Source organism: Botryllus schlosseri, chromosome 7 (genome assembly GCF_051294905.1).
Source record: "Botryllus schlosseri isolate E-star chromosome 7, Bs_hap1, whole genome shotgun sequence".
Taxonomy (NCBI): domain Eukaryota; kingdom Metazoa; phylum Chordata; class Ascidiacea; order Stolidobranchia; family Styelidae; genus Botryllus; species Botryllus schlosseri.
The window spans coordinates 27,766,685-27,781,761 of NC_137242.1; the positions used below are offsets into that span (position 1 = coordinate 27,766,685).

The following is a 15,077-nucleotide window of genomic DNA, read 5'->3' on the forward strand; positions in this document are numbered from 1 at the left end:
ATACAAAGTCACTACCATTCTGTCTAACTAATGTTCAGTTTTATGTATACCCTACGGGTCATTTACTGATTGGTTGTGCTGGTGTTAAGCTACCGACATGGCTTACAAAATCAAAATGCATCTTGACAATGTTGCGTCGAAAAAATTGTAAACTATACAACGACAATCTGTGCGCTTTTCGCTGCATTGGTCACTCACTAGGAAAAGATACAAAAGCAATGGCTCAACAGTTCACTTCAGTGTATAGTGTAAATGTAGAATCTGGTGTAACTCTTGACATATTGGACGATATCGAGGACTTGTTTAATGTCGCTATATTCGTGTACACCAAGACTGAGAGTAAAGCTGTCGCACTACGTCGTAGTACGTTTGAAGCGAAACCTGTCTACTTACATTTAGAAAGCAGCCATTTCTGTCTTATTACTGATATATTCCGTTACGCGGAGAGCTATCAATGTGATGTTTGTGAAAGATTTTTCAATGAACAGTATGAATTGACCAGACAAATGTACAACAGAACCTGTTGAAGTGTTTCCGGGTGGTGTTTATAGCCCTCCTCTGAATATATTTGAAAAGCTTGATTTAGAAGGGGTGTTCGTTCCTCACCAGCTTCGTTATTTCAAATACCGTATCGCGTTCGATATCGAGAGCATGTTTGAGAAGTGTGATATTCCAGATTCCTCCAAAACTTCATGGGAGTGTAAACATATCCCAATTCCTGTTAGTATATCTTCCAATGTGGAAGGGTACTTGGGACCGTATGTAATTGTCTCGGTGACCGTATGTACTTGTCTCGACCGGTGACCCAAACGATTTGTGTGCGGAAATGGTTGACCATTTTCATGATATTCAAAGTGAGTCATTCAGGTTGTTACAGATGGAATATCAACACTATTTAGACATGCTCGAATCAAAAATTACCGAAATGAAAGCGCTCGATCCTTCCGAGAGAAAAATACCACTTGAACGTTTACAAGAGGAGTTTATGCGATATTTACAACAAATCCCTGTTTTATCGTTCTATGGCGGTCGGTATGACTTGAACTGTCTCAAAGAGTACTTGATGGGTTTACTCGTTGATGACGGTTTAAATGTATTGAAACGGGGTAACAACTTCCTCTCGTTGACAACTAACAGACTGAAATTCTTGGACATTGTGAATTACTTGGCACCTGGGTTCTCGTACGACGCTTATTTGAAAGCCTTCAAATGTAGCGCCGCTAAAGGTCATTTTCCGTACGAGTTTCTGACTAGTTTGGAAAAGTTGAATTATCCGAATCTACCTAGCGACAGCGACTTTTACAGCTCACTAAAAGGTCGTAATATATCCGTCGCTGAATATGAAAACTGTTTGAAGGTTTGGAATGATAACAAAATGACCACTTAACGTGATTACCTCAAATGGTACAATGCAATCGATACTCACTACTTCATTGAGGGGTTAGAAAAACAGTTTCAATCTTTCAAAAGTCAATTCAGTGTGGATATATTCAAAGAAGCTGTCTCCCTACCCGGGGTTGTATCGAGGCATCTTTTCAATAGCATCCCACGTGATTTCACCTTGTTCAATGATAAACACCAGGATCTGGTTTCGCTATTCAGAGACAATTTAGTGGGCGGACCGTCGGTCATTTTCCATCGATATCAAAAACGGTGAAACTCGAATCAAATAATTTTTTTTATAAGGAAAACGCTCAGATTACCCAACATGTAACAGGGTTGGACAGCAATTCGTTATACCTTTTTGCTTTGAGTGAACCTGGTCCAACTGGTTTCCCGGTACATTGGCAACCACTTGATGCTGAGTGTACTGAATTCAAACCTGTCAAGACCGCGCCGAAATGGGGGGAGACAGCAGCTCAATGGTTGAACTGGTATTCGTATATTCACAATGTACATGTCCACCATTCTTTTAATGGACCTGAAATCAGCGTAGGAGCCCGTAATTACCCCGCTGATGGGTTCTATCGTAATTTAACTGGTCAAGGGGTAATCTTGTCTTTTCTTGGGTGTCATTTTCACGTGCATCAATGCAGATTTGGCTGTGATGACTTGGAGCGTCGAGAACGAACTAAACGTGTTCATGATTATTACAAAAGCCTCAATTATCAAGTCATATGTAAATGGCAATGCGACTGGCGCACGGAAAAGCAGAAAAATCCCGATATTGCGGGATATCTTAACGGAGTTCAACCACAATTGACTCGAACCAAGTCTGTCACGGCGCATAAACTGAAGGAGATGGTAATTACCGGTACATTCTTTGGATGTTTATCAGTCGATATTTTTACGCCAACGCATTTGCAAAGGAAGTTTGTTGAACTATGTCCGATATTCAAAAATACGATGGTGTCTCGCGAGCATTTGACAGGTCACATGAAGCAGTTCGCCATTGATCGTAAATTGCTCACCAAACCCACGCGCATGTTGGTTGCTTCATACTGGGGCAATAAAATCTTGTTGACCTCCGACTTAATCAAGTGGTATGTAGAGCACGGATTGATTATTTCCAACATTCATGAGGCTGTCGAATTCACAAAAAAGACATGTTTTGACACTTTCGCGAAAAATGTATCGGACTGTCGACGTGCCGGGGACCGTGACCCTAGCCTAGAGATCATTGCCCTGACGCAAAAATTAGCAGGAAATAGCAGCTATGGTCGAGTCTTGATGAACCCACGTAAATTCAAACGAACCACCTTCTGCGATAAAAGCGAATTAGATGTCAATGTGAAGGATCGTTTTTTTTGTGAAATATGATGAGTTGCATGCTGATCTATTTGAAATAACGAAGGGTCCAAAAACGATGAAGTGGGGTAACTGTATTCAAGTGGGATTCTGGGTTTATCACAATGCTAAGCTCAAGATGTTGTCGTTTTTTTACGATTGTCTGTGTAAATATTTCCTTGACGAGTGCTTCACGCTATTAATGATGGTTACTGATTCTTTCTATCTCTCGCATTCAGCCCCTTTTGATGATATTCTTATCCCTGAGAAAAGAGATGAATTTTATCTTGAATACGAGAACTGGTTTCCACGCTATTTTTGTGACGAACACCGAACTGAGTTTTTGACTGACCCGGTTTCTTTTGACCGATCCAGGCAGTGTTGCAAAGACACGTATGCGTATTACCTTCGTCAACCGGGTTTGATGAAAGTGGAATATGAAGGTGGTACATCTTTCTGCGGACTCCAATCCAAAAATTACTTTTGCGATGGGCCAAAGAAAAAATTAGCTTCCAAATGTCTGACCAAATTGATTTCAACACTGTTCTGGATGTCTTGACATCTAAGAAAGCTACCGGCGGAGTGAACAAGGGGTTTCGGTGTAGAGATGGGGGTGTCTATACGTACAAATAACAGCGTAAAACGTTATCCTATTTCTATGCCAAACGGCGAGTACTTGAGGATGGTGTGTCGACCCTGCCATTGAAGGTGTCATACCATTGTGATGTAATTGTATATTTTGTGTGCTATTGTATTTTATCTGTGTGCTGCTATTTTTATGTACTTGTATGTTTTATGTGTTAATGTGTCATTTGTTTTCCAGATGGATAACGCTATTTCATATATTGAGTCAGTAATGTCAGAATTGGATTTAAATAGTTTGCACAAAGAGACGATTGAGCTGGAGCAGGAATTAACACAGCTCTCGATTCACGGTACCGACGACAACTCACAAGACCGCGCGATACCCGATCGATCCAAGGCAAGCCGTCAGGAACTAGACGAGAAATGGACCCGTGTCCGAAGTGTCTGCTTAGAAGCGCTACTTCAACTACAATTTCCTGATCGAAAGACGCCAAGTGATAACCACATCCTGTTCAACAGAGCCAAGCTTATGTATTATGTGGTCTTGGGAAAAAATTGTTCGTGGATACCACTTTTCGGTCACGAAGAGAGACAAGCCTACTTGTGAACCCGCAAGCGACATCGAAAATTCCAATTTTTCCTTGATCAACATCGAGTCGCAAACAGTTTGAAACGACCTCGTTCTAACTCTGAAAGTAGCGATGCTACAACTCTAAACCGATGATTTTTGCAAACATGATTTCCTTGGTCATTGTGAACATAATCTGTGGTACACACTGATAGTTTTAGGTGAAACTTTGTTTACAATCTGTGGGTGTTTTCGAAATGTCAACTTGTAACTGAAACATTTTAGTAACAATATTTCCTGATATCTGTGTCTTGTTTTTACAGATGGCTAGTGATTACATAATATCTGTTCTGGAACAAGCAGGCCTGACGCGATTACACGAAAAGACACTTGTACAACGCCGCGATCATGTACACTTCGTGGAGCTGTATTTGAAACGAGAGATATCGCGTGAATTATACGAACAACGCGTATCAAGGCAACATAAAGATTTAAAAGACTGTTCAAAGGGTGAGATCTATAGTTGTTATAGTAACACTGTTAGATTTTAAAGCGCTATGAATCCTCTCGTATTATGAATCCTCTTACGTGATTTATTATTTTACAGATTGGGATCAGCTGCTTGACGACCTGAATAAAGCGCTCGTAACACTACAACTTCCTCTGACGAAATTACGAGGGACAGATGAAGATTTCATAACCCGTGGAAAATTGTTAAATCGAACTCAACTGGGGTTATATATTCCACTAGAACAAGATGACTACAACAGTGGATATTCCCAACCTTGTTGATATATAAACACATGCACTTTTTCGAGTTTTCAATAAACAACAAACGATGGAATTGATCCACCCATTCGCGTGTATTGTGAGTGGTCCTTCAAGATGTGGGAAGACTACTTTTGTTGCTAAGCTGATTAGGCATGCGACATCAATGATTAAACCTATTGTATCCAGAGTCGTATATTGTTACAATAATTATCAGGAAGTTTTCAAGACGATGCATAACGTAGAATTCCACGCCGGTCCAGATATTTTAGAAGAGTTAAAGGTTCGCTCTGAAGACACCTTGATTATAGTGGATGATTTCATGACTGAGACAGCGAAAATTGCAGACTTACTTTACAAGATTTTTCCATCATTCAGCGAAGTAAATTTGCTACGTCACACAGAACCTGTGTCACAAGGGTAAAGGAGGACGTGACTTGAGTCTTTCAAGCTCGTATATGGTGAATTTCAAGAATCCGCGCGACCAGCAGCATACCAGTTTTCTTGGTCGACAAATGTACCCACACTCTAGATTTTTAACGGAGGCTTATCGTGACGCTGCTAGGCAACCCCATAGTTAGTTATTCCTTGATCTCACGCATGAAGCACCTGAAAGTCGACGAGTTATGACCAATATATTTCCTGGTGAAACCATGGTGGTTTATAGCCCGATGGTATAAATAGCCAAGCGCGGAGACTACTTCAAACTCAAAATGACCAAGGTACCAGCTCGGACACGGCGGCATATACCCACACTAGAGTTCCTACATAAAAGTAAACCCGAGATACGCAAGCAAATTATATCGGGAGCCAGTAAAGAATTGATCGAGTGTATATGCGATTGTACAAAGAACATTTTAAACGGCAACATCCCCCTTTCAAAGTATAAAAGAAAGCGACTATCAGTTCATAGATGTAGTTTACGTCGACTTGTCAGGAAAGACATCCCTATTCGACATAAGAAATGCATGGTTTACCAGAATGGTGGTATGTTTATGACTCTATTATCAAGCATCCTACCCGTCGTCACTGGTTTACTCGGTAATCTTTTCAGAAAATGACTTCTTTTGAAAAATCTTCATAAATCCGAACCCGGTCAACGGAGCTGACGTTCAGAAATTGAATTTGGATATCGACAAATGTATGAGGAATATATTACAGATGAACATACCCCGGGAACAAAAATTAGTCTTATATAACGACGCGCTAAATCGTTATCAAACAAAACACGACACGCTGAATCAACCGATGAAAATCGATATATCAGAACAAAGGAATCTATTTTCGGCTAGTGAGTTAGACGCACTGCGATGCCTGATCAAGGGTGAACCATCAAGGATTCCTATACCATCACCGTGTAGCCAACGAAGCAAAGTAAAGACTCAACATGCCAAGACGAAAAGTGGTCGTACACCCAAGACCCCGACACGATACGGATGGGAGCCACACTAAGTATTTCACACCAGGGCTACCTGGTAGTTACCGCGGTGCATACGTATTCTCTAGAGGGCGGAATAGAGCCAAAGTCAAGGAGTTTCTTTCGAGCAAGGACGCGTACACGAAACATTTTCCATATCGAAAGAAATTTAAGAGACCTAGAGTGATTACATCCGGTCTCGGTGTTCAGTATCAAACCGATCTCATGCATATGCAAAATCTTTCAAAAGAAAACGATAATTTTAAATATGTGACGATCGATTGTTTCAGTCGATTTTTATATCTGTATCCACTCAAGAACAAAACCTCGCAAGGTATTAATCGTGGATTCAAGGAAATATTTAAGGATCGTATACCTCATGTTATTCAAAGTGATCAGGGTTCTGAGTTTACTAATCGTGCGTTTCAGACTTTCTTAAAAGAGAACAATGTGCGACATTTTCATACAAATAGTGACTGAAAGCATCGATATGCGAGTGTGTTATTCGTACTCTGAAGCAATCGTACTCTGAAGCAAGTGTTATACCGTTATTTCACGCATAATAAGACTTTGAATTATGTTAATGTCCTGGCTGAGATATGCCAGGGGTATAACCAGGGTTGCCATCGATAAAGACCTAAAAATAAGGACAGTCGAAAAATTAGATTAGCATGAAAAATCGTTTTTGAACATACTTTGTATTTATACGAGCAGTAGCATATCACATTCCATACTTTTCGCCAAAAACAATCTGCTCCAGCAACTCCTTGTTATTAGAAAATGCTTCATGGATCTCACGAGAGCTCAGGTCTAGGTTTACCTTTACGCAGGGCCGAAACAGCACTTCGTCAGCCCCCCTCCAAAAAAACGTTGATCTTGCCTCCCACCCCCCATAGGGTGATAAACCAAACTTCTCCACCTCGTTGTGATTAGAGGCGTCAACCAAGATGGAAAAAGGCCTTTCACCATGTTTAGACGAAATCATTTTTGAGCGTATGGAGCAAGAACTCGAGTAACAATGCTTGTAGTCTTGGTCCTGGCGGAAAAAATATTTGTGATGTTGGAATCGGGGAATATTGTTTTGAACAATTGCGATGTGAAATCGTTGGTGAGGAATGATTGCTGGTGTTTGACAGTATGGAATGCCCAGGTACCCTCTGCAGCAGCAGCTGCCTTGTCGTCTGTGGTCGTTGGTGCTGATCGACTGGCTCAAATTAATCATTATGACACACTTCTTGCGTTTTGGGGTATCAATGTGAGTTGAAATAGCGGTCTTTCCTATAGCCTCCAGGTTAATGTCACAATTGCAGATATTGCTATGTGCGAAACACTCGCCCTTGGAACTTCGTTAGATATCTTTGAATTCTCTCGCATAATAGTCACGAAAAACGTTTTTACGCCTGCTCATTTTTACTAATCAGATTTAGCCTTATTAGTAGCTAAAACTATGTGTGCAAGTGCAATATAATTTAGAAAAAAATTTCAATTATTAATAGCTTTACTACTTTTTAACCAATGTGTAGACTGCACTGCGCCTTTTTTCACTACGCCTTAAATGCTGCCTTCCCCACCGCTTGAGCTTATTCTGCTGTAGACCAAACAGCAGGAACTTGGTACTGCTGTTTACTGCTAAAATTACGTCCGCCGTGGTGGCTTGGTACAGACGAAACCAATCTCGGCCCGAGCTTTCTCACCACTTGGAAGTCTAATATTATGGTGTGTACGTCACGAGAGTTCCTTTCCTTTATGATATCATAAAATCTCGATACAAAAGCATAATTTATGAATATTATGCAACACAAATACCAGAGGAAAACGATCGAAGTTCTGTAGTGGTTGAAAATAAGACAAAATAAGGACGCAAGTCGAAAATAAGGACATTTCTTAGAAATAAGGACAGTCGAGTTTTCTAAGACGCGGGCCTTCAAAATAAGGACAAATCTTAGAAATAAGGACGGTATGGCAACCCTGGGTATAACACTACTTTTCACGTGGCTATAGGGTGTCCTCCAGCGGATGTTAATTATTCAAATCAAGAACAAATTTTCCATGGGTTATACGGTGACATGACCCCTAAAAAACCCAAACTAACTGTCGGCACACCCGTCAGGATTTCGAAATCACGTGGTAATTTTGTGAAAAGTGCCTTGGCGAGTTGGACCGAAGAAATCTTTTTCGTATCTCAATGTCGTAAAGGCGACCCTCCGACTTACCAATTGAAAGCCTACCATGGTGAAGTTATAGACGGTCGCTTTCAGCGTGAAGAGTTACAACCAATAACTAAAAATAATAATATTTACAACATCGAAAAAATCCTGTCTACTCGTAAGAAAGGAAAGAAAACGCAATATCTTGTAAAATGGTTGGGTTACATGTCTAAATTTAATTCCTGGGTTTCGGATTTGTATAAATAGACGCCGAAAATGTTGTTCAACCAAACTATGGATTCTGATTCCGTCTCATCTCGCATGGGTCAAGTCTCGAACAGTCTGAAAAACCAGATTGTGTTTATTGTACAGATTTGTATGTTAGTGTGTGTAATCGTGTTTTCATTATATCAAATTTATGTCGGGGTGGATCGGGAAATATATTTAACACTACTGTCTTCTTCACTTGGGTATTTATTACCGAATCCATCACCTTACCGTATATGTTGAAAGAAACAATAAAATGTTGTTGACTCTACCTTCGAATGCGAGTTTGGATAAATTTCCGAATACTAGCACAGATTTTCAAACGGAACTTTATAAAGAATTAGAAATGAATCGCCATGAGCTAGGATTATGTGAGCTGTCATTCCCCCATGATTTTCAGCCGCGAATTGAAGTGACAGCGAATAGTATCGGTTTTGGATTTGTCGATGTAAATGGATACACCGAGCGGTATTATATTCCCGAAGGCTCGTATTACAACATCGGTGAAATGTTAGAATCGTACGAGAAATATTACATGGGGGACATTTTCATTTTACAAGGATTCGGTGAATTTAGAATCACATTCAGAAGATTAGTCACGAGTAAAAAAAGACACAAGCGGAGTGTATCCATAAATACCGACAACACAGACTCTAGCGCCAGCCACATGCCCCATACCACACATGATTCACCCGAGCTTTACGGACTGATACCACTTGGTTCTGTGTTGGACACAATAACATTTAGACGCGTTGTATCTCATCGCCGCGGAGTGGTAGAATTTATATTTACACCTGCGGTAAAGTTGGAACGGATTGATAAGGTTTATGTGTATTGCGACCTGATACAACCAAGACCACACGGTAACAAGCTGCAACAACTTTTACGGGTGGTTACTGTGACCGCTAAACCGAATGAAAACCAAATCAACATATTTCCAAAACCGTACTTCTTTGCTTTAGCGAGAAACAATTTTAGAACAATACGAATTTTTCTACGCGATGCGACTGGTAACCCTATTAAATTTCGAAAAGCACCAGTGACAGTGGCCCTACGCTTCCGTCGTAGAGCTGTTGATTCAATATGAGCTACATCACGTTGTCTGGCACCCAAGGTGAATTCTCAGTGGTCTTACCGAATGAGATTATTTGTAATGAGCTTGCGTTGATGGATATGAGTTTTGTCAGTGAACCTCTTGATCGAATTATAATCAATCGTGATCAAGCACTCTGGGAGCTACAGAATGAGAAAGATCGAATAGTAGATGTGTACCTAACACCACTTGGGAATTATGCAAAGAACCTCGAGTTGATGCGAAGAATATTATCTGAAAGTTTCAAACGCTGCTTCACCGAAAGAATCAACGACGAACTTTTCCGAATTCGTTACCCGAAACATATCACACTCCGCCCCACGGATATATTCACAAATTATTTCAGTGTAGTTGATGAAGTGTCGACACCAGTATGTAATGTCACGTCGATCAAACCTAAACCAACTCAACCCCACCTCAGGTATCTTTTTGTGTATATCAATGTACTACGACATCATCCGGTGGGTGATTACATGAGGCAATTGCTTCGTGTGATCCAAGTAAATAACGAGACGTGTATGAGACAAGAAGTTTGATATGAAAAACCGTTTTATTTCCCAGTGTCGATTAACCACATCCGCGATATAAAAATCCCCATCAGGGACCAATACGGTCAGTTAGTACATGGTATAGAGACCACATTGACACTGCACGCACGATGAAAATAGTGACGTTAACCACCTCTATGCTTGGTGCTGATTTCGAACACAGACTTCTCACCATCAACAACATCCCGACGAGATATTGTGAATTAGCCCTCATGGAGATCGATTTCAGTTTAACCGAACCGACGATTGGTCGATATTTGTTTGTGTATTGCGATATTGTTCACCCTCACTTACTTGGAGATACGTTAGCGCATTTATTACGAGTTATACCGCTGACACATGGCGATGTCGCGCATAATTGGACAGCGACAAATCCGTATTATTTCCCTGTTTCAAAAGATGTTGTAGATTCTGTATGTCTTTACCTCAGGGACGAGTTTGGGGAGCCTATAAATATAATAAGTCGTTCATTGCAAGCTACATTTAACATAAGGAAGCGATTATGAAAGTTGTTTTCACGCGTGGTCATCATTCTGTCCATCGTCATTATAACCAGACAGGCGATGGTTATGGATATTTTAGTGGTGGAGTTCAAGCCGGTTCCGGTATCGGGAGTTTGTTTAAATCACTTGGTCGTTTAGTGACACCTATTGCGAAATACGCCGGCGGTCAATTGTTACGGACTCGAGGTGAAATAGCAAGAGATCTATTACAGGGTAACTCGATCAAGTCTAGTGTTATCAAGAGAAGTAAACAAGCTGGCGGTCGAGTGATTGATAAAATTTTAACCCCCAAGCCTATAAAAAGGAAAAAAACAAAGTCAAAGAACACTTCATCCAAACGTCGTCGTAAACAACAGGATATATTCGACTAAGAACTATGTTGATGCATGCGGGTTCCAGAGAATGTCATAACTCCGGATTAAACATATTTAGTATACCCCACACGCAAACCAGTATTGAGGAATCGCAATATGTCGTCGTCAAACCCCATAGTTTAGGTAATGTCATGGAAGTACAATTACCAAGGACGGATCGATATATGGATCTACAAAACACATTCTTGAGATTGCGTTTGAAGCTCACTAAACGTGATGGAGCTGATTTAGCAAATGATACGCAAGTGGGTCTTGTCAATAACATGATGGATTCTCTTTTCAAACAAATCGATGTAACTATTTCAAATGAGGTTATCACAAATTCGGATAATTGTCATGCCTACAAAGCTTATATCTCTCGGTTGTTGAATGATACTCACGGCGCCCCGGAGAGTTTGTGCAAGGACAAGGTTTTTATAAAGACGTCGCTGGTTCTATGGATGTTCTTGGTGCAGCGAATACTGGATATGTTAAAAGACCTTACAAAACACAGCACCCCGCTAGAGTTGATCGGGAAAATTCGAATGGGTCTTTTTGAACAGTCTAGCTAGATGTATGTTGGATAATGTCGACATGAAATTAAAATTTACACGTAACGAAGATAATTTCTGTCTGCTTGGTGACGCGGAGGATGTGCAAATTGTTTTACTCGAAATGGAAGTGTATGTCAAACAGATGAAGATCGCTGAAAGTGTAAGCTTAGCACACAAGTCTGTATTACAGAAGAATACTGCTAAGTATCCCTGGATACGCTTGCAAATGTCAACTCATACATTCGCGGCGGGGTTGTCGAAAATTGATAGAGAGTTAGTCAGCGGTACTATGCCAAAGAAGATCGTGATTGGGCTAGTCGAGACCACGACATTTAACGGTGTTCGAGCCAAAAATCCATTCAACTTTAAACACTTTGATGTTCAAAATCTTTCTTCAAGCGTGGATGGACGTCAAATTAACGGACGCGAATTTCATTTCGATTTTGATAAACACGGCGGACTCGAAGGTTATATGACATTATTCTCTCAGACAGGTCGCTGGGAATCCGAGGCATCTTTAAATATTTCACGCAAAGATTATGTTAATGGATACACTCTTTTTGTGTTTGATTTGACACCCGATAATAGTTTGGGATGTTATCAACTTCATAAGACAGGAACTGTGCATCTGGTTTTGACTACATCGAAGCCTTTACCGACCTCCGTAACCTTGTTATGTTTGAAGAAGTTTCAACATCTTCTACAGTTGAATCAAAAAAGACAAGTCGTCGAAATATGAATACGTCTGAGATCAATGATATTCTCTATAACCATCCTGACACACGAAGTCTATATCTAGAAACTTATCCAGTAGACCAGTTACCAAAGAAACCAATTAGCGGAAAATTCGCTATCACCATTAATTACGACGAGTCGAGTTTGCCTGGGTCTCACTGGGTGTCTATATACAGAGATGAGGATACTCATTTTCATGATTCACTAGGTCTCGGACCACTAAAACCCCAGATAATCGAATTCCTGGAGTCGGATGAATTTTCCGTGACCGGGAAACAGTTACAGAGTAAAACTTCGGATGTGTATGGAGATCATGCTATAGCATTCTTGATAAAAAGAGCCCAAGGATTTTCAGCCAAGGAATACTTGAATAATTTTGGCTATGATAAAAAAGTTATTGATACGATTGTGCGTGCTTTTGTGAAGAGTTTGATTTCAGAGTAATAAACACAACGAATGTATAATGTGTATACTTGTGATTCTTGTTGTGGTTGTGAACAGCAGACTATTCTGTAGGTGCGAGCCAGCGGTATGGAAGGTGTGAATAATCCAATCTGAAAGTATTATTCAGGTTACGTACGAATCAATAGCGAGGAAAGACTTAGAACACGATCGGTCCTTTGTCATGCCTAAACTACGGCGTCTTCGTGTAGAACCGTGTGAGTGATCCCTATACTGTAACGTTATCATATTGCGTCTATATCAGTTACGTTACCATATCACCGCGGCTATAAGAATATCACCGCGGCTATAAGAATAACGTTATATTAACGTCGCAATCACCGTAAACGTCGGGATCAACTCGAATCGGGCATATATAATAATTTGTAATATACACATTAACAAAGGTTCATTCACGTGACTATTTACTTGATACATATTCACCACGAAGTACGACATACCAACAACGAAGCCGCGTGCGACCGCACCCTATACTGAAAAGGGTTACCGTGCGACCACAAGACGCAATAGCCGCGTGCGACCGATCCCTATGTTGAAAAGGGTTACCGTGCGGCCACAAGACGCAATAGCCGCGTGCGACCGATCCCTATGTTGAAAAGGGTTACCGTGCGACCACAAGACACAATAGCCGCATGCGACCGAGAGGGGGTCAAAAAGGGTGGTCGTGCGAACACGGGTTTTCGAAGCCGCGTGCGACTGCAGCCTATACCCGAAAAGGTAACCATGCCACCGCAGCCATAAGACGCAATAGCCGCGTGCCACCCCCGCCATAAGACATAAGAGCCGCGTGCCACCCCCGCCATAAGACATAAGAGCCGCGTGCCACCCCGGGTTTCCCAGCCGCGTGCGACCCCGCCCATAAGAGCCCCAGGCAAATCACGACCGATCATACTAACTACTGATGAGTCTATATTTACCTCTTGATCATATTTTCGCTTGGGTATGGTATAAAATCAAGTGAAAATTTTATTTATCGTACCAATAAAAATTAGCCCGACTTATATTGATATTACGAGACAAAATTGGTAACAAGAGTACAAGGAAATGTAAATGTTTTAGTCGTTAGGTAGGCTTACCATACGTCCTCTTTTAAGAGGATTTGTCCTCTTTTTTGACTTTTTTGAAAGTGTCCTCGGAGGACGCCCTTTTGTCCTCTTTTTTGAGATTTTGTCCTCTTTTTTGAAAATTTAGGTCAGATTTAGAGGAAATTGCGAGTGATATGCCGCAAATTAGCGCAGAAGTGAAGCTCCGGCGGGTATTTCGGAGGGAAAAGTGGTGATTTCAGCTCTGAGCGAAAAGAAGACCTTTTTTTTTTTTTAGTCATCCACCTGGTAATGTGGAGTGAAAAACGTGTTTTTGAGCTCTGAGTGGAAATGAAGACCTTTTTTTTTTTTTTTTTTTAAGTCATCCACCTGGTAATGTGGAGTGAAAAACGTGTTTTTGAGCTCTGAGTGGAACTGATGACCTTTTTTTAGTCAACCGATCATGAAGCGGGTGAAATTTACCTGTTTTTGAGAATTCTTCTCCAGTTATGCTTGACTGAAATTTTTGAAAAAGTGTCCTCTTTTTTCATTTCCGAAATATGGTAAGCCTATCGTTAGGGATGTTCCAAATTCCAATTGAACTAGTGTCTGACTGCTCGTAATAACCGTCACCGTAACACACATACATTTAATGCGTGTTGTATTAATAAAACTCTCAACAGTTACCAAGTTGCGTCGTTTAGTTTTCCCAGTAGAATACACCGCGCGTCCAGCCTATATATCACAGGAAGCGTCTTCAACAGTTGACGGTCAAATAGCAGTCCAACAACTGCTATTTGTTGTCTTCTTATCTTCTAATACGACGGTAACTTAATCGTACTAAACACGCCTGATTAATTCCGCTGACATATGCTCATCTGCCAGTAACAAACTTCCCTTGAACGAACCGGCACGTTAGGCTAACTCGCTGCGTGCTCCTGCTCCTAGTACAATACAGCGCAAGCTCCGCGCGCATCTAACCTAGACATTCTATGACGTCACAGTCGTGAGAATAAAGACGTACCTTACCACGGACGTGTCTTACCACGACGACGAGGGCTTCAAAAACTCGAAATCCATCTCACCTGAACTAATTTCTCCCTTCGGTCGAAAAAAATCCACTCGCGTACCATCTGGAAGACCTTCTCGTACCGCCAGTGATACCCGTACCACAGGTTAGGAACCACTTGTATATACCAACAATCACTGTTATTAGTAACGATATTGATAAAATTAGTCATTTTTAGCAAATAGCAATTTAGCAAATAGCAATTCAGTTGCATATAGGAAGAACATTGCAAAAAGCATTTTTGTGACTAACGCAAGAT

At 40.9% G+C, this 15,077-nt stretch overlaps 2 long non-coding RNA genes across 2 annotated transcripts in view; one reads left to right on the plus strand and one right to left on the minus strand.

Moving 5' to 3' along the window:
- Positions 1 to 15,077, plus strand: part of LOC145442727 (uncharacterized) — a 309,441-nt gene that overhangs the window by 227,752 nt on the left and 66,612 nt on the right. The window lies entirely within an intron of this gene.
- The window catches only part of LOC145442726 (uncharacterized), a 99,503-nt gene continuing 96,850 nt past the window's right edge, over positions 12,425 to 15,077 (minus strand). The window contains exon 2 of the long non-coding RNA XR_013916142.1: positions 12,425 to 12,591. This is a non-coding gene — a long non-coding RNA (uncharacterized LOC145442726). The remainder of the gene's footprint in view (positions 12,592 to 15,077) is intronic.